The 19205-nt window shown below is 33.0% G+C and overlaps 1 protein-coding gene across 3 annotated transcripts in view; it reads right to left on the bottom strand.

The window, feature by feature from the left end:
- Positions 1-18324, bottom strand: part of LOC126887496 (leucine-rich repeat-containing protein 15-like) — a 372111-nt gene extending 353787 nt beyond the window's left edge. For 2 of the 3 annotated variants that reach the window (XR_007699077.1, XM_050655106.1), the window contains exon 1: positions 18286-18324. The gene's annotated coding sequence lies outside the window, so the exon portion shown is untranslated. The remainder of the gene's footprint in view (positions 1-18285) is intronic. The other variant, XM_050655114.1, reaches the window with a different exon arrangement.
- Positions 18325-19205: the final 881 nt, after the last annotated feature.

Raw genomic sequence — 19205 nt, 5'->3', positions numbered from 1 at the left:
AACAAAAAAAAGAATGTGTGTGTACTTTGTACGCACGCAAGAAGTTATACTTCTATTATATGATTTAAACGAAATTAATATACTTGTTATTTATATTTTGTTTAAATATTAAACTAATTTATACTTACTACTTCTCAAACATTTTTATTAGAACAGTGCCAAAAATTAAAATAATAAAAGAATAAAACACACACAAACACATTAAACAAGCCACAAATGATGTCTGAACATTAATTGTCGAAAAATTTTTTAACTAAATACGTATTTTCTGAAAATACAATTATATAATAAATATACTTACAATCATAAAATGTATTAAAAAAAAACAAAAAAGAAAGTTTCTATTGGGACTCGAACCACCGCTGATAAGAGCGGTTGGTATTGGAATTCATTCGCCTTCTCCGCTTAGCCACGGACACTATGTGTCATTATTTACGAAGATCGACTAACTAAACGGATTAAACTTGTGATATTTTGATATTTTGAAAATTGATCAAATTATTTTAATTTTGAATTGAAATGATTTAGAATTGAAAAAATACAACAAAACATAGAGTAAATAAACAATATATTAGGTGAATATTGATAGAAATTTTGATGGTAATCAAATTATATAAATAAAAGTATTACATACTATGTATTTTGGCAGATCAAATAGGTAGGTTTATATCCATGATACATTAACAATTATTACGTACCTGTTGCTTTTAAAAACTATTTAAAAGTCACTACAATATTATAAACTTTTTTGTTTCTGTCCTCACAACAATAAAACTAATATATTATACATTTGTTTACCTTTACCTTTACCTCCAAACCACAGCTGCCATATCGGATAATTTTTGACATGTCATTTGAACATCCAATCAGAACAAAGTTATAATGCGCATGCGCCGGGCTGATAGGTTTTAACATATAAAAAAATCACCCTCTATCGCCGGTAAAGAAGTATAACTTCAAAAACATCTGAATGAGTTCCTCATTAGAAAAATTCATATTAGTAATGGTAGCAAAGCAACTGGAACTTTGAAAATAATAGAATGTTTAAGCAAAGCAAATGTTTAAGCATATTTAGTATCAAAGTCATATAGCCAACTAGATGGAATATTGTATGTTTTTATTAATATTAAACACACCAATAATCTTAACTACGTAGGTATTTTGACATATGAACCAGTATTAATAAATTAAGGGTCAGTCGAGATTAATATGTGTTTATTTCCGAAAAATTATTTATGAATGAATATTTTCACGGCAAACCTAATAAAATTTCACGTAATTTTTATTGCAATTAATGTTTGGCTTAAAGAACTGCGAATAACTTACAAATTAAAGCAGTTAGGTATAGGGAATGCTTAAGAAATAAAAAAGTACTATAAAATATCATTTCACTACAATACAAAAATACAGGGCGTTCTGTTTAAGAAAATACTCATTCCGAGTTACTCATCCCTGTATACTAAAATTAAACATTTCGCAATATTATTAATTTTTAATGATAATAGACTATATTAAAAATCACCTGAACATAAATGGAGTTTTTGATATCAAATCAGTACAATTCTACAGGGTGTGAAGTTTGCTACAAAATTTATAAAAAACCGTAATTATCTTTTAAACTACCCTGTATAATATTACAAAACCTCATATTTTAAGAAAGACATTGAGTAGAATCCAAAAATGTAAAAATATACAGGGTGTCCCATTTAAAAAAACGAAGTTACAATCAACTTCCGGTATAACCGAAAGTAGCAAAGAGACCAAAATATTTTCATTAAATGATTCATACCTCAAAACCCCTGTACTCCAATTTTCATGATTCTCTTACCTTTAGTTTTCTAGATATTTCTAATAGGCCCTTTATCTGCCTCACCCTGTATTGTAGCAGTTGCAGGAAGCGCGGAACGCCAACCTAGTGGATACGTGCCTTAATAGGGCGGCATGTTGTACCTTTTCTTACCAACACTTCAGTTTTTCTTCGGTACCTTCTTCTTCTTTAAGTTCCATATTCTATCGAAGGTTTGAAATCATCATGGCAATGCAGATCATGCATTTAGTTTTCTTTAAATTCATCTTCAGTCCGTACTCATGACAGCGTTCATTACGGCGTTGCATTACGTTCTATACGTTCTATAAATCATTGTTGTTATCCGTTGTTATGACTGTATCGTCTGCAAAACGTAAGTTGTTCAAAACTTCTCCATTTATAGATATACCTTCTATTGAATCTGAGAGCGCTTTTTGAAATATCGCTTCACTGTAGACATTGAAAAGTAGTGGAGACAGCACGCAACCCTGACGGACTCCTCTTTGTATTTTGATATCTTGGGTTTGATCCCAATATATTAGATATAATTTTCATATCACGACTGTCAATATTTTGGCTTTTTAATATATCTAAAAGCTTTTTAAATGCCTTTAGTACCTAGAATGATCTAATTGTTGTTATTTTTCCCTATTCCGCTTCTCATTTTGTAATTTCTCCCTGTGATTTCCTTGAGCCATGATAACAAGAGCAATATTTACTCAAAAGTTACCACTTCCTTGTGTTTCTTTGTTTTTATAATTTTTAATTTATTACGGTTGAAAATTTAGTAGTAACGTTTGTTGAGTTTTGGTTGTTTATAAACGATTATTTTGTCCTTGGAGGATGTATAATTTGTATGTTTGGATGTATATGCTTTTTGTGTGAGTCAGTGAGAGAAGATTTTTGTTGTAGAGTTTTTTTGTTTTGAACGCCTTGTTAGCAAAATCAACAACGTTCATTCTTTTTTTTTTTTCAATAAACATTTTTGAGAAAGCACTTGAAGCCTGGTCGGCGATTTGGATTCCCAGTTTTTTTAATTGAAATGGTACTTTTTCAATCCTTTGGTGGGATGTACTGGGAATTCTCTCATTGAGGTATCCGTTGGTGTGCTGGAAATTTGGGGCACGTAAAGATTTGTCTTGGAAAATCCTCTAGAGATTAATTCGATGTTTATTAATGGCCAGGCTGAGAGTCGTGTAATAGACCCTTTTGTATGTTAAAGGGTGTTCCGGTAGTACAAAATTGTATGTATTTATCGATCCTGTTTAAAGAAGTAATAGAAGTACATTTATTTACCAGATTTACATTTATTCAGTATATTGGAAATAATAAATTTGGCAGATTTATTTAGAAGTTCGATATTTGACGTGACATTTTGACAAAATTTAAGGAAGATTGCAGTGTGTTTATCCAGGCAAATGATTTTTTTATTGAAGGAAATAAGGACGGTAATAGATTTTATTTTATTTTATGGGAGAAAACAAGAAAGGACAAGGTACAATTTAGATTGGGTTAAGGGGTCTAAAAAGGGGACTAAAATACAATGATTTTTATATTTATGTGAAGGAAACAGCTGGTTCTGGTTTATTTTTTTTAATTAATTACTTACTTTTGTTCTTATAAACTATTGAAATCAAAATTAATATTTGTATGTAAAAAGGGACTTAAAATTTTGTTGACATTATATTCTCTATAGTTATCTAGTGTTTTATTTGAACTGTCATGTCTCATGCTCATCTAAATCAAACCAACTAATAATATAAAAATAATTCCGACTGAGAAATAGCTGTGGTACATTTTTGGCGGCCAACTTAAGGGGCTTTTCAACCACCCGAGATTTTTATTTTTTTTTAGATAGTTCAAGTAAGACATAGGTTACGTAGAGTTACAGAAGTTGAAAATTAATAATCAAAAGTTAAATGTACTTTTATTTAAAGTGAGGTAGAGGTTTTCTTGTCTTATTTTTTTTGTGTATTTTAATTTCTCTAAAAGAAAATGTCGTTTAAACTTGATGTTGACCGTTTGGTCAAAGACGAACTTGAAGTTGAGTTGCAAATGAGAGGTATTGTTTTGACTAATTGTAAGGTAGAAGAGTTAAAGAGTACTTTGCGTAGTTGCCTAGTTTTAGAAAAATCTGGCAAAATCCCTAACTTTGATTTACCCCCTGATATTCCTGCTGAGTTGACAAATTGTGAAAATAAATTAAAAGAGATTCAGGATGTTGTTAATGTTTTTACAGGTACTGCAAACCAAGTAAGAAGAATTGAGACTAAGTTTGCACATCTTTCTGGTAGATTGAACCGTATTCACAGTACAGGCACTGATGAAATGTCAAAGCGTTCTGCATTGTTAAAGAAATTGATGGATTTGATAGGTGAATATACTACTAAGTCTAATGTTTTGAAAACTAGTAATGTTGTTTCTGTAGAGATGCCTACTGATCCTAATTTTTATCATCATATTGATTTATCAGGTCTTAATTTAAATGATCCTAATGGTAATTCTACCCCTACTCGAAATATTTCTGCACCGAATGTGAGTAACCAAACAAATCAAACTTCGAATTCAACAGTTAATCCCATTGTTTCCTTGTCATCTAATAATTTTCCTTCAGAACCTGTATATAAGTGGGGAATTAAGTATTCTGGTAAACCGCAAAATTTTTCTGTATTTCTTGAAGAAGTTGAGGAGTATTGTAGGTCACGTAATGTAAATAAAATTCAGTTATTTTCTTGTGCTAGAGATTTATTTACTGGTAACGCTTTAGGTTTTTATAAATTGTATAGGAACTATGCTAGCAACTGGGATAGTTTAGTGAGCTTAATGAAGGAAGAATTTACCCTTTCTGCAGATGAGATCTGGCAGGATATTCTTCATACTACTCAGGAATCTAACGAATCTATTGGTATGTTTGTTGCCAAGATGACCAGTAAGTTCGAACAAATGCCAACACCAGTTCCGGACAGTTTAAAAATGCAGGTGTTACTTAAAAACATTTTACCTTTTTATCAGGAAAGATTAACTTTAGTCGAAGTAAAGAGTCCTTTTGATTTAATTGACTTGTGTCGAAAAATTGAGAAAACTCGAATTAATATTGAGTCGTTTAAGCCTTCTTCTAGTAGTAGAGCGAATTCTTCTCATCACGTTGTAAAAGAAGTAGAGACGTTTGTACCTAAATGCTGGCGCTGTAATGAGTATAGTCACGTGGTTAAGGACTGTAAGAGGCCAAAACGTGTGTTTAGATGCTTTGGTTGTAACAAGGAAGGTTTTACTAAAAGTAATTGTCCTCAATGTAATTCACAGAATCGGAGCAATAATTCTATCTCGAATCGGAATAGACAGTTAAAGGTCGAAAAAGAAGAAGATAGTAATAATTTTTATTCATTTAAGTTAGTTTTAGATTATATTTTAGCACAGAGTAATGAAAGTGAATGTCCTTATGTAGAAGTTGATATCTTAGGTAAGATAGTATTCGGTTTATTGGATTGTGGAGCCAATAAAGTTTTTGTAAATATGCCTACATGGGAGATTTTACGTAGTTTAGGTGTACATTTAAGAACTGTTCCAGATGGGTCTTGCAGAGTTGCAGATGGTAGTCAGAGTCCTTTATTAGGTGTAGCTTCGGTGCCTATAAAACTTCGTGATGTTGTTAAGGTAATTGATGTTTTCGTTTGGCCACAGTGTAGACACTCTTTAGTACTAGGTGTAGATTTCTGGGTGCGAATGGGTATTGTACCAGATTTACGAAAAGGAGAGTGGTTTTTCTCTTCGGAAGTTATGAGTGTTCCAGTGGTTAATTCGATACAATCGGAATCTGAACTTCTACCAGAGCAACGTAAACAGCTTAACGAACTCGTTGATTCTTATTTTTCTAGTATCGACCCAGACAAATTAACTTGTACTAATGTAGTTCAACACAAAATTGTAGTTAGTCAACAAGAACCAATCAAGCAGAGGTTTTATCCGGTATCACCAATTAAGCAGGATATGATCAACAAGGAGCTGGACAAAATGCTGAAGCTTGGTGTTGTCGAACAGTCACACAGCGGATGGTCTTCACCAGTGTTGCTGGTACCTAAAAAGAATGGGGAATGGCGTTTTTGCGTTGATTTTAGGAAAGTAAATCGTGTTACTGAGCGTGATGCTTATCCTTTACCCTATATAAATAGCATTTTAAGTAAGTTAGGTGGAGCTAGATATTTGTCAACAATGGACATTAAGAGTGCCTATTGGCAGGTGGGTCTTACTGAAGAGAGCAAGCAGTACACGGCGTTTACTGTGCCAGGGCGTGGACTTTTCCAGTATTGTCGTATGCCTTTCGGATTGCACAACGCTCCAGCTACGTTTCAAAGATTAGTAGATAATCTATTAGGTCCTGAACTCTCTGAGTATGTTTTTGTGTACTTAGATGATATATGTCTGGCTACGTCAACTTACGATAAACATGTCGAAGTCTTGACAGAAATCTTTGCCAGATTGAAAAAAGCCAATTTGACCCTTAATAAAGAAAAATGTTCTTTCTGTGTGTCAGAACTTAAATACTTGGGTTATGTTGTTAACTCTAGTGGTCTGTCTGTAGATCCGGCAAAAGTAGAGGCCATTGTGAATCTTCCACGACCCACCAATGTCACTGAAGTCAGAAGAGTCCTTGGAGTTATAGGATGGTATCGTAAGTTTGTAAATAGTTATTCAGATCTTATTTCACCTTTGTGTAGATTATTACAAAAGAACAAGAAGTTCGTTTGGGACAAAGCTTGTGAGGAAGCTTTTCAGAGTATTAAAGACGCTCTTGTCTCAGCACCTATTTTGTCTAGTCCTAATTTTGACAAACCTTTTTACGTACAAACTGATGCGTCAGCGTATGGTCTTGGAGCTGTCCTTACTCAAAAGTATGATGAAACTGAACATGTAATTTGTTATTTGTCTAGAACTCTAAATAGAGCCGAGAGAAACTATAGCAGTGTTGAGCGTGAATGCCTCTGTGTTTTGTGGGCGTGTGAAACTTTACGAGCTTATCTAGATGGTTATAAGTTCTACGTAATCACTGATTGCTACTCGTTGTTATGGTTGGACAATTTGAAGGACCCTCAAGGACGACTTGGTAGATGGGCCTTACGTCTGCAACAGTTTGACTATGAAGTACTGCATCGCAAAGGTAAGGATCACATAGTTCCTGACACCCTTTCGCGAGCTTTAGAACTACCTGTTGATAGTGTACATATGATAAATTCTGTAGAAATAAGTAATGTTCAAGCAATAAACCCCGAATGTGACGAATATGATTTTTCTTCTACCAGTGATAAATGGTATAAGAAAATGTGTAATAATGTAAATAAAAATCCTTTAAAATTTGTCAGATGGAGACTAGCAAATAATAAGTTGTATAAATATATTGATCAAGATTTTCCGAGTTTAAGAGATGATTGTGAATATTGGAAACTTGTAGTTCCAAAAGATTTTCGAGATAAGATACTTCAGAGGTGTCATGATTCTTGTGTTTCAGGTCATTTAGGTATCTACAAAACATTTCATCGTGTATCTCGCCTTTTCTATTGGCCTTTTATGAAAATGGACATTACGAAATATATAAGGAAATGTGAGGTTTGTTTAAGGACGAAGCCTGAACAGAAAAGTCCTGCAGGACATATGGGACAGGCTGTCGAACCCACAAAACCTTGGGAGATCATCAGTATGGACTTATTTGGACCATTGCCCAGAAGTTCAGCTGGTAATACTTGGATTTTGGTAGTTACTGATAAGTTCAGTAAATTTCCTCTTTTATTCCCTCTGAGAAAGGCAACTGCCACTTCTATAAGTAAAATTTTAAAAGAAAATGTATTTCTTTTGTTTGGTGTTCCCAGAGTCTTAAAATGTGATAATGGAAGTCAGTTCAAAGGTAATGTTCTAAGATCTTTTTGTCAAGAGTTTGGAATCAGATTTCTTTTTACTCCAAATTTTACCCCTCATCCAAACCCTACTGAACGAATTAATCGTATCATGAAAACCATGTTGATGGCTTATGTTAAAGATAATCATAGGTTGTGGGATGTTAATTTACCTGAACTAGGTTGTGCTATTAGAACTGCCAAACATGAGGTGACAGGTCAAACACCATATTTCATTAATTTTGGTTGTGAGATGATGACTCATGGAAGTGAATATCATCTAAAAATAGGGAATGAAGAAAATAAACAACGTGTTTATGATCGTTCTAAAAATATGAATAAGTTGAGAGACTGGGTTAAGAAGCGGATTGATAAAGCTTCGGATAACACCAGAGGGAGATATAATTTAAGAAGAAGAGATGTTCATTTTAAGGAAAATGATTTAGTTTGGAAAAAGAACTATGTTCTGTCTGATAAAGCTAATTATTTTACATCTAAGTTTGCTGATAGATTTGTTGGACCTTTTAGAGTAAAGCGTAAGGTTGGTTATTGTACATATGAATTAATAAATGATAATGGTAAGTCTATTGGTCACTCGCATGTGAAAGACTTGAAACCTCACCCACAGAACTCTGATAGCCACGTTGAATCGGATTCTGATGTAGATAGTGTAACATAGTATGTATTTTTAACAAGTTTCTTTGGGATTCAATTCAAAGAAACTTAATTTTCTTTCCGGAAGGAAAGGTGGAGTTATTACGGTTGAAAATTTAGTAGTAACGTTTGTTGAGTTTTGGTTGTTTATAAACGATTATTTTGTCCTTGGAGGATGTATAATTTGTATGTTTGGATGTATATGCTTTTTGTGTGAGTCAGTGAGAGAAGATTTTTGTTGTAGAGTTTTTTTGTTTTGAACGCCTTGTTAGCAAAATCAACAACGTTCATTCTTTTTTTTTTTCAATAAACATTTTTGAGAAAGCACTTGAAGCCTGGTCGGCGATTTGGATTCCCAGTTTTTTTAATTGAAATGGTACTTTTTCAATCCTTTGGTGGGATGTACTGGGAATTCTCTCATTGAGGTATCCGTTGGTGTGCTGGAAATTTGGGGCACGTAAAGATTTGTCTTGGAAAATCCTCTAGAGATTAATTCGATGTTTATTAATGGCCAGGCTGAGAGTCGTGTAATAGACCCTTTTGTATGTTAAAGGGTGTTCCGGTAGTACAAAATTGTATGTATTTATCGATCCTGTTTAAAGAAGTAATAGAAGTACATTTATTTACCAGATTTACATTTATTCAGTATATTGGAAATAATAAATTTGGCAGATTTATTTAGAAGTTCGATATTTGACGTGACATTTTGACAAAATTTAAGGAAGATTGCAGTGTGTTTATCCAGGCAAATGATTTTTTTATTGAAGGAAATAAGGACGGTAATAGATTTTATTTTATTTTATGGGAGAAAACAAGAAAGGACAAGGTACAATTTAGATTGGGTTAAGGGGTCTAAAAAGGGGACTAAAATACAATGATTTTTATATTTATGTGAAGGAAACAGCTGGTTCTGGTTTATTTTTTTTAATTAATTACTTACTTTTGTTCTTATAAACTATTGAAATCAAAATTAATATTTGTATGTAAAAAGGGACTTAAAATTTTGTTGACATTATATTCTCTATAGTTATCTAGTGTTTTATTTGAACTGTCATGTCTCATGCTCATCTAAATCAAACCAACTAATAATATAAAAATAATTCCGACTGAGAAATAGCTGTGGTAAATTTATGTTTTCTTGTTTTGTGTTCTTAATACGATAGCATCCATATATAGATAATAACTGTCCCACGTTCTCATAATAAATTAATTAACAAATATCTTCTTGAGGTATATTTTATACGATCAGAAGATTCATACCATTTTCTGTGCTCGTTCGGGCCGTATCTTTGGAAAAGTAATAAAATCCAGTGTGCTGCGGTTGACTCTAGAGATCTGGTGTATAATTCAGTGGGTCAATACGTTGCGAACCGACAGCAAATACAGGACGAGGTTTAGTACTGTCTCTAGATCATAATTGGAATAAAACTGTCCTTAATTTTGTGATAGCTCAGCTTTTAACGTACCATTAAACATACGCGAATAAGAAACTGGATTTATTCGTGGATTTTAAAATAGTAGCAACAACATAAACTGAATTGCAGGTTGGTTAAAACTTTTAAAATAAAGTTAAAGTACTAGCATCCAAACTACGTCATCTGCACGTAATACACATCTTTTAAATAAACACATTAAGACTCTACCAGATAAGATTTCGAGCAGAAAGATAATCACAAAAATGATAATGTGTAAAAAAGTTAACAATCGCTAACAAATTCCGTCACATATTCGTCCAATATTAGAAACGATCTACTCATGCCTACAGGGTGGGACAAAAATGTTTTACATAAAATAAAAATTACTGGTCTCTTATTGAGGCGAAATTGTCGTGTCTTTGACACCGTTTCAATGTGGAACTATTGATTTCATGAATTCCTTCATTGTCCCTAGGAGCAGCATACTCAGGAATATATCGAGAAGTAAATGAGATGCATGTCCTGGCGTCTTAAAAAAAAACGGGCACAGGCATTGTATTTTTCAATTGCTGAATATGCGTGGTCCATTTGGATCAGATCTGTCAATATCAAACAGGCGGACACTGCACTGGATGAGACATGCAGGAGAAACGCAGCAGGTTTTGCAGATCCCACAACATGCGAAATTAAACAAATTTCGACAGAGCTGCTTGTCGTATATAGAACTCAAAATACTATGTTACTACTATCCTACACACAGTAATGAAGTGATCAGTAAACAGAGAGTGAAGAGATCAGGGGGCTGAGGAGACTGAGACCTCGGAAACTCTGAAGAAGACATCAGAGACGAAAGCTCAGTATAGGCGAAGAACGACGCGGTTCAACCCGGAAGCGTGGTGAGTTTATTGTTTCTTCTTCTTATATTTGTTGTAGATCTGTCCATCTATTAATTCAGACGTTAAAGTACTTCTTGAGATGTAGACTACCAGCTATCTCTCCATCGTTTTGGTGGTCTCCCCGGTGGATACTTGCCAGCTGGTTTTCCTTCCAGCTCAATTCTTGGTGGTCTGTCCTCCTCCATGCTTTTTACATGACAGAACCACTCTCTTCGTCTTGGCCTACCCCATCTTACTACATCTTGCACGTCACATTGTTTCCTGATGGTGTTGTTTCGTATTCTATTCCTTCTTTTCTTTCCTGCTATTGCTCTTAGTGTCTTCATTTCACTGTTCGTAGCATGCTTTTGGTTTTATTGGTGTCTTCTCTTGATTCAATACCATAGGTCATAACAGGTCTGATGCAAGTTTTATAAATTCTAACTTTGCTGTCCATTCGCATATATGGGTTTTTCCAGACCACATCTTTCAAACATCTGGACATGACATGCACCTCGTTTGTTTATTTGTCCTCTTAGATCTCTGGCTGGGTCATGATAACTTGATTGGACTGGTTTAGCTGTTCTATGGGTTTCCCCTATACCACGAGCTTGCATGTAATTAGATTTTTTGCAATGGTAATGCATTTTGCTTTCTGCGTGGATATGTTCATGTTGAATCCTCGACATACTTGTTAGTTGTTGTCTTTATACGTTATCATCCTCTGCAATCAGGGCTGCATAATTCGCATAGCACACTATACTGATTCTACTGTGACTGAGTGTGTATTCTAGTTGTAGTGATTCCACATCTTCTATTATTTCATCCATTAGTCTATTGAATAAAAATGGGCTAAGGCTGTCTCCCTGTCTGATTGCCCCTGGTGTTGGTATGCTGGCTGTAGTGGTGTGGTTTGTCGTGTTTATTGTTTATTGTTTAATTCTTGTTATTATTTATCTTAGCTTTAGGTATACGCTTAGATTTTAGTTTTACATAATAGGGCTTGCTTTTGAGTAATATCAACTGGCCTAACTGCTTCGAGAATAATGATATATTTCTTAGTAATGGTTCTATAAAAAATCAATAAAAGAGATATATATTATATGAGTTAACACCGTCATTGGAATCTCGAGGAATGACAAAAGAAAGAAAACTGTGATGGACGAAGCTCCAACCAAATAAATATTTCAAGAGTTTAAAGATACCGTTTTAAGTTTAGCAAAATAAAACTGCTATAAAATTTATATTACGCCACGGAGAAGCCAAAATTTTGCGAAACTTATTTAAATAATTTAAACATCGCTTCATCGTCAAGGGTAAAATAAAATCAAGTATTCTTGATTGACTTTTCTCTCTATTTCTAGCTTCTCCAGAGGATCTCCAGATTTCTCTAGTTAAATTTGAAAATTAAGAAAATACGTAAATAGGCAATAGTATTAGGCTAGAGGGATAATTTTTGAGACAAAAAATAGTGACATGGTGGGACCCATTGTAAAAGGAAGAAAATATAACAACAATTAAAGAAAAAATAATTTACGGGTAATCTGAAGTCGGGAAGTGAAAAGGGTGACATAAGCTAATAAAAACAACGGCTTAATTGAAATTAAATGTTTAAACTTCAATTTAGGTACTTGACAACCGCAAAAATAATAATTTAAGTACACATGAGTTTTCAAGCTTCGAAAATGCTGATTTTCGCATTTTTCAGATTTTAAATCGTTTTAAAACGAAACGTAGACTCGAAGTCTATCAAGTTTTTGTTAGGATGACTCGAAAATGCTAAAAACATATTTTCGTGGACAAAAAAGGTGATGTTTTGGATATGTTAAAAAAAATTGTTAAACAATTTCTGCCCAAAAATTTTGCACGGCACCCTTCCGATTTGTTTATAGGGGATAATTTTTAACAAGAATCCGCAAATAAACCCCCGCATTCAATCCGGACCCCGGAAGTGTCATAGGTTGTCGAAACGGACAGGGGAAGGGTAACAAATCAGTTCCCCTTCCCATGTTCCAGTGTTCCCATACATCAAAGTTTGTTCGACTAGACACCGTTAAACTATTAACAAATTTTCAGCTTGCTATTAATCAACTTATTTTGGTACGCGGGATCCAGGCCTAACATAATATTTAAATTAGACATGCCACAAGAAAATAGTCTCAGAACCTTGTTACATTTTTATGTTCCACAATAAAATTCATTTGAAGGAAAAAATAAATATTAAAAACATATTTATTTCCCCCCTTATTTTGATTTAATATCGAAACAGCAACCTAATTTCCTTAAAAACTCACCCCCTTCAACATTCTGTTGTCGGTTCGTCCGTAAATTATTTTTCGTTTAATTTTTGTTATATTTTCTTCATTTTACCATGGTTTCCATCTATTATTGCCACTATTTTTTTTTCACTTTTTGTCATTTTTAAAGGTGTATATGGCGCATAATCGTTATATTATTTCGTATATCAAAAATATATATAATCTAAAATAATTTCGTATCAGAAATATTTTTTTAACCAAAAAATGTTTTTCGGTGTTCGATATAAATACCTTTCGATATAAATCGTTGGATAACGTCTTACCCCCAGGCATACATTTAGCCGAAGATTCTTATCCAAAAGATTAATTACATAAGGTCAAGTTCCACTTGTAAATTATCTGTTCAGGTCTGTCGATTCGGTATAACTGGTCGTCCATAATTCGGTGGCCGAATCCGAAACGGAAATGTTTTGCAACACCCTACACGCCATCCGGATATTCACACGCTTTTTTTTAATTGTTGTGTTTATTACGGCTAAGTAGATTGTGTTATTATCGCGGAATTATTTTTTAATTACGCGATTAATAAAAAAATGGCAAGTAAAGAACGATAAAGAAAATGGCGAGATAAAAATGATGGTTGACAAAAATTGTAGAAAATATGATCATAAATTTTTGTCGCTAAGAAACAAAATAATAATATAATAGCTGAGAAAGTAAAAAGTATGGTTTAAATTAACAGTTGAAGAATTCTTTAAAACGCTTAACATCAGCTGTTTAACATCTGATAACAATCTGAACAGACTCTGTTTTATTTTTCGTGGTATAAGTACAGTTTCTGGCCAAATTATTAGACGCACTATAAAAGATTTTATAAAAAATGTTAATTATGAGGTAATACCACTGTAATACTAAATAGGTTTTTGTATGTACCAGACACAAGGTATGTTGTTTGGTTGTCTATTTAATTTAAATATTGTCAATTTGTTGTTGTCATATTGTGGCCCAACAAAATAGTAACATTTAATAATACTTTAATTGTTTTAATTTAATAAACTTTAATACACAGAAAAGCTTTTTATTTCATATCAATCACAACTGTATACCACATACCGCTAATAGGCTTAGTTTTATAGTAATTTTTGATAAAACGTTTTAGCGGTATCTATCTTTTTTTATATAAAACTTTGTTTTAAAATATAATTAATGGTTCCCTTAATAAACTGGGGCTTATATCCATGCATAAAAACTATTAGCTAGTTCATAAATCCCTAACGGGCCAAAATTTTAGCATTCAATTTTGAAATCGATTTTGCCACCATTTTGTCAAATGTTAGTTACCGCCTTTGGGCCTAGCACGGCAGTACTGTGGAACATCATGTACAACGGGGCATTGGAGTGTTTTTAGTGAAAGAGTGAAAAAATTTTTACCGTTAAAACAAAATACAATTTCCAACCACTTTTTCACTTAAACTCCCTTCATATTAGAATATTGAATTTTCTTATCTTTTGTCGTTTATTGTTGTTTTAATTATTGCTAGTGCTATAGTTCTTCTAGTTTTGTGTATGTTATTAAACAGTTAGTTGAATCAGTAGGTATTTCTCTTGTTTTATTTGCTTGTACTCTAGATTTAAACTTGACGAAAACTGTAACAAACTGCAAACGACACAAACCAAAGTTTTAATTTAGAGTAAAAATTACTTGGCAGCTTTTACAGTCGACGTCGTAACTATGCCAGAGTAGTACGTTAAAAAGGAACAAAAATGAAAAACAATGCCATCTAGCTTAATGTAAACCCTCAAAGTATACATTCTCGTCTCGATGTCGTATATATTCGCTATAAAACAAGACTTTTTTGCTTTTCTCGAAAACTTTTATATGGTACTTCGAAAGGTCTTGCCGCGATCTAAAATCCCATTTCTTATTTACTCCAAATCATAAAACACAAATAGAATGAACAACCAGTCCGTACGTTCTTTCGTTCCATCGAGAATGCTCTTCTATCACTCCATTAACCATTTATTATTTTTCATTTCAATGAGTATCTACACTAAGAAAACGTTCATTGAGGTATGGAACATAAACTATAGTATATTAAGTATGGAAAACGGTAAGGGTTTTATACCGATCGAAGACAACTGTTTGAAGGAGGAGCGGAGCGACGACTCCAATTATTGTCTGAGATCGGTTACCCTTAACGTTCGACATGCTTATAACGTTTTTTGCACGATTGATACCATTATAAATTATAAAAATAAACATTTTCGTCATATTGACTAGTTTCATTCATTTTATCAAGATAGATACTTTGGTTGTTAGGTAATAACTAGGGTGCATAACAACAATGGAGAATTGAGTTTTTATTTAGTTGTCAATAATTTTAAGTACAATTTTGATTATTATAAATTAAAATATGAGCAAAAGTGAATTTGAAGAAATTGAACGGGCTTGGGAAGAAGGGTGTTCCGCAATTATTCCCGAAAAATCCAAAATCCGTTATCAAAATACCTACCAAAGTTTTAAAAAATGGTGCGAAGGCAAGAATTTAAGAATCGAAGAAAAGACTCTATTGGCATATTTCGTTCAGACATATGCAGTTGAAAGCTCCTGGAAGCCTCTGGGCAGAATATTCAATGATTAAATCCACCGTTTTTCTTTATGATGGCATTGATATTTCCAAGTTTTCAACTTTGATCGCGTATTTGAAGAGAAAAAATGTTGGATACCTACTACTAATGTATGCGATTCTTCAGGACTTTCTGTTAGAAGTGAAACCACAGCCCAAACAAGTGGGATTTCATTAAATAATTTACCAAATTGTACCATAAGTTTCAATATTAATAAATAATTCGTTAGTTTTCTTTATTCTTTCAAAAAATAAATTAAAATTAAGAGATTTTTTAACTCGACGGTAAGTGAATTACTTACCGTCGAGTTGGAGTACTTACCGTCGAGTTGCATTACTTACCGTCGAGTTGCTAGTACATGTCACCTACTGACGTAAAATCTGTCACGGTAAACAGTCAAAAATGATCAATCGTGCAAAAAAGTTATATTCAATATGTATCTTAAACGAATAATGCACACACCAAAACCAGTATGTAAAGAAAATATTGGTAGGAAACTACCGTATAGATATAGTATATACCATATAAAGAATACGGACTCTCTCTTAACATTAAAAAATCCAAATTTATGAATATTACCAAGAACTACAATACCTAGAAACGAAATATTAACGGTAGGCCGCCAGTAGATTGAGAGAGAAAAAAAATACTTACTTAAGAACGATAATCACAGAAAACAACGATTACACTACACAAATAAGAGTGATTATTTCATTCATAGAATATTCTGACCAATAGAAAGCTACAGAAATAAAAATTAAACTGATTGTTTTTTAATGATTTTAACTTCCAATCGTATAGTAAGATATTTGATCACGTGTTTAATTCTGTCCAATCAGATTAAAATTATACTGAGAATTATCTACTGTAGAAAATACCGATATAATTTTTTTAAGTAGATTGTTTCTGTTTAATGGCAACCAGTTTCCTCGTTTTGACAACTGTCACATTTAAGAAAATATCCATAATATACGTATTAAAAAATAATCTTACGAATATCACACGACAGTAAGAATAAATAAGAAAATAATGCTTCATTTTTACTCAAATTTGTTGTCATTGGGCAATAGCCACTCGAGCCCTGCGGGCTCTCGTGTCTACTGCCAGACAAAAAATTTTTTCGAAAAACTGTCGCATTATTTTCAATTTATTCTCACTCTCTTGTGACATTATACCCGATAATTTTTGATAATATCCCGTCGTCAAGTATATTACGTCAGATGCCCTTCGTTGCTACGAAAAATACATTCAGTGACATTAATGACAATTAATGTTTTAAAAATTACAAAAGTGGTGACTTTCAACCGTCAAATTAATATTTATAACAACTGTGTGTTTAATTGTACTAATTTGTACTTACATAAATAAATTACAATAAAATTTTGGTTTTGAACAGTTTTATTCATGAAATAATCGCAACAAATTGCACTCGATCTCTAAAATTATTATCGAATTTTTGCCCTCGTGACACTTTGACATAATTAAAACTGTCAAAGTGTCACTCGGGAAAAATTCGATAATTTTAGAGCTCTTCTGCAATTACTATTGATAAATGAAAAAGAATGTGCCAACTTCGTTGAAACCCTCGTGAAAATGAAAAAGATTTTATGCAGCAAAGATTTGACATTGGCCCTCAGAATAAGGCAAATTAAATGTTATGTATCTACACAGTGTACGTTTCTCTGGAGCTGAATCATGGACATTAAATCGAAATGCAATAAATCGACTTAACGCGCTTGAAATGTGGACATTTAGAAGAGGTGAGCCCATGAAAAGGATTTCATGGGCAGATAGAGCCACGAATATAGAAGTGTTAAAGAGAATAGGCAGAGAGAAGGAAATGTAAAACACAATAAAAGAAAGGAAATTGCAATATCTCGAACATGTGATGAGAGGCGAAAGATAGGTATAGATGTGCAATCAAACTAAGAGAGGCAATAATATTCAGCTCAGCGGGGTACTATTGTTGGAAATGTGTACTTAAATAAACAAGGAATCATTCCATAAAACAGGTAGATCCCTTGTTGATGGAATTTTACACCTCAAAGAATATCAGCCGGCGGAGCTGAATATTAATGACCGTTTTAGTTCGATTGCATCGGTATACAACATCTTGACACTCATAATTCAAGGAAAAATAGAGGGTAGGAGAGGCTTAGGCATTAAACGCGTTTCCTGATTGAAGAACGTGAGTGAATGGTTTGGTTGCAGCTCAAGGCAACTGTTCAGAGCAACTGTATCTAAGGTCAGAGTAGCCATGATAATTGACAACCTTCGTCGTGAAGATGGCACTTAAAGAAGAAGTAAACTACTGTAAAGAATAGTTACGATGTTGGTGTCTGAAGTATAACAGACCCATTTCAATTATTTTTTATCTAAAACTCAGATCAATATTATTACTAAAATGAATATTAAACTCATCAGGCTGCTGGGCTGAATCGCGTCGATTGTAACTGTGGTGAGCTTTCAAAATCATAGCAGACACTACATACACTCTTCACTACTAACTGCGAGTGTAATAAGTAGTGAAGAGTGTAGTGTATATAGGCTGAGAAGATTGAGACCCCAGTATCCCCGAGGAAAATGTAAGAGAGACAATTAATGTCAACAATTATTAGGACTGAAGAAGTGTACAGAATTTGTTTTCTCACTTTTGTAGGATTTGTATCCCACTTTGGTTGTAATATAAAATACTCATGCTGGAAATTTTATGAAAACATACATTTTGTATTCTAAATGATTTAATTAGGTTTGGATACTCACCTATTTCCACAATATTTTCCGTATATGGGAGCTGGGTTCTGAAATTAAAAATAATAGTGTTTACTATCTTTAATTGGAAATTCGCCAAAATTTCAGTTAAAAATACGTTTATTTTGATGTTAAGATTACCACTTTTTCCACGTCTCGTTCATTTATCATTCCATTATATATTTTTCTCCCTCATTAGATAGGCATTTAAAATACAGCATTTATATGTTTTGATTTCAGAATGAAACTACTTTATTCGTATATCGATTACTCTGACGCATCTTTGAATTAAATAGAATGCTAATGAAATAGAATAGTGATCAAAATTCTAAATAAATAAAATTATCTTTATATCATGTTACACAATGCCATCTATGTATACAGAAGACAAACATTTTTAATATGCGGCCTCAGACATTTGCCATCTGTTAACTACAAAGGAAGGTACAAAGATATTTGTTAACACGAATTATTGTAGTCTACAATAAATAAACGTTAAAAGGTATCTAACCCCGTTAAGATAGGAAAAATGCTGTTACTCCCAGAATTCAATCTTTTTTACATTGTATGTCATTAAAAAATAAGACTCAGCGCAATTTTAACCCGCCACCCCCTCTCTCACCAGAGGGGGTACCAACAAAAAGGTCATTTTTTGGTTTATTTCTTTTAGGTGGGATGCAACCAATTTAAAAATTAAAGTAAACACACTTGTATCTGTGGCTGTTACAAAACATGTCTATTTTTTTGTAGATCCGTAGGTTAAGCGTACATAACCTCAAAATGAATTTTTTTTAAACAGCGTATAACCCTTTTGTGGAGATGGCAAGCCTATTTTTTACTTTGTGTATTTCATAAAAATACTATATTTCTAATTTTTCCGTAAGGTGCGCCACCTTCGAAACTAGTAAAACTAGTTTTTTAGCGGTTTTTGG

This window comes from Diabrotica virgifera, chromosome 1, assembly GCF_917563875.1.
Source record: "Diabrotica virgifera virgifera chromosome 1, PGI_DIABVI_V3a".
In the NCBI taxonomy this organism is placed as follows: Eukaryota; Metazoa; Arthropoda; class Insecta; order Coleoptera; family Chrysomelidae; genus Diabrotica; species Diabrotica virgifera.
The sequence above is the reverse complement of the archived record's forward strand: the minus strand, read 5'-3'. Positions and strand labels throughout refer to the sequence as shown.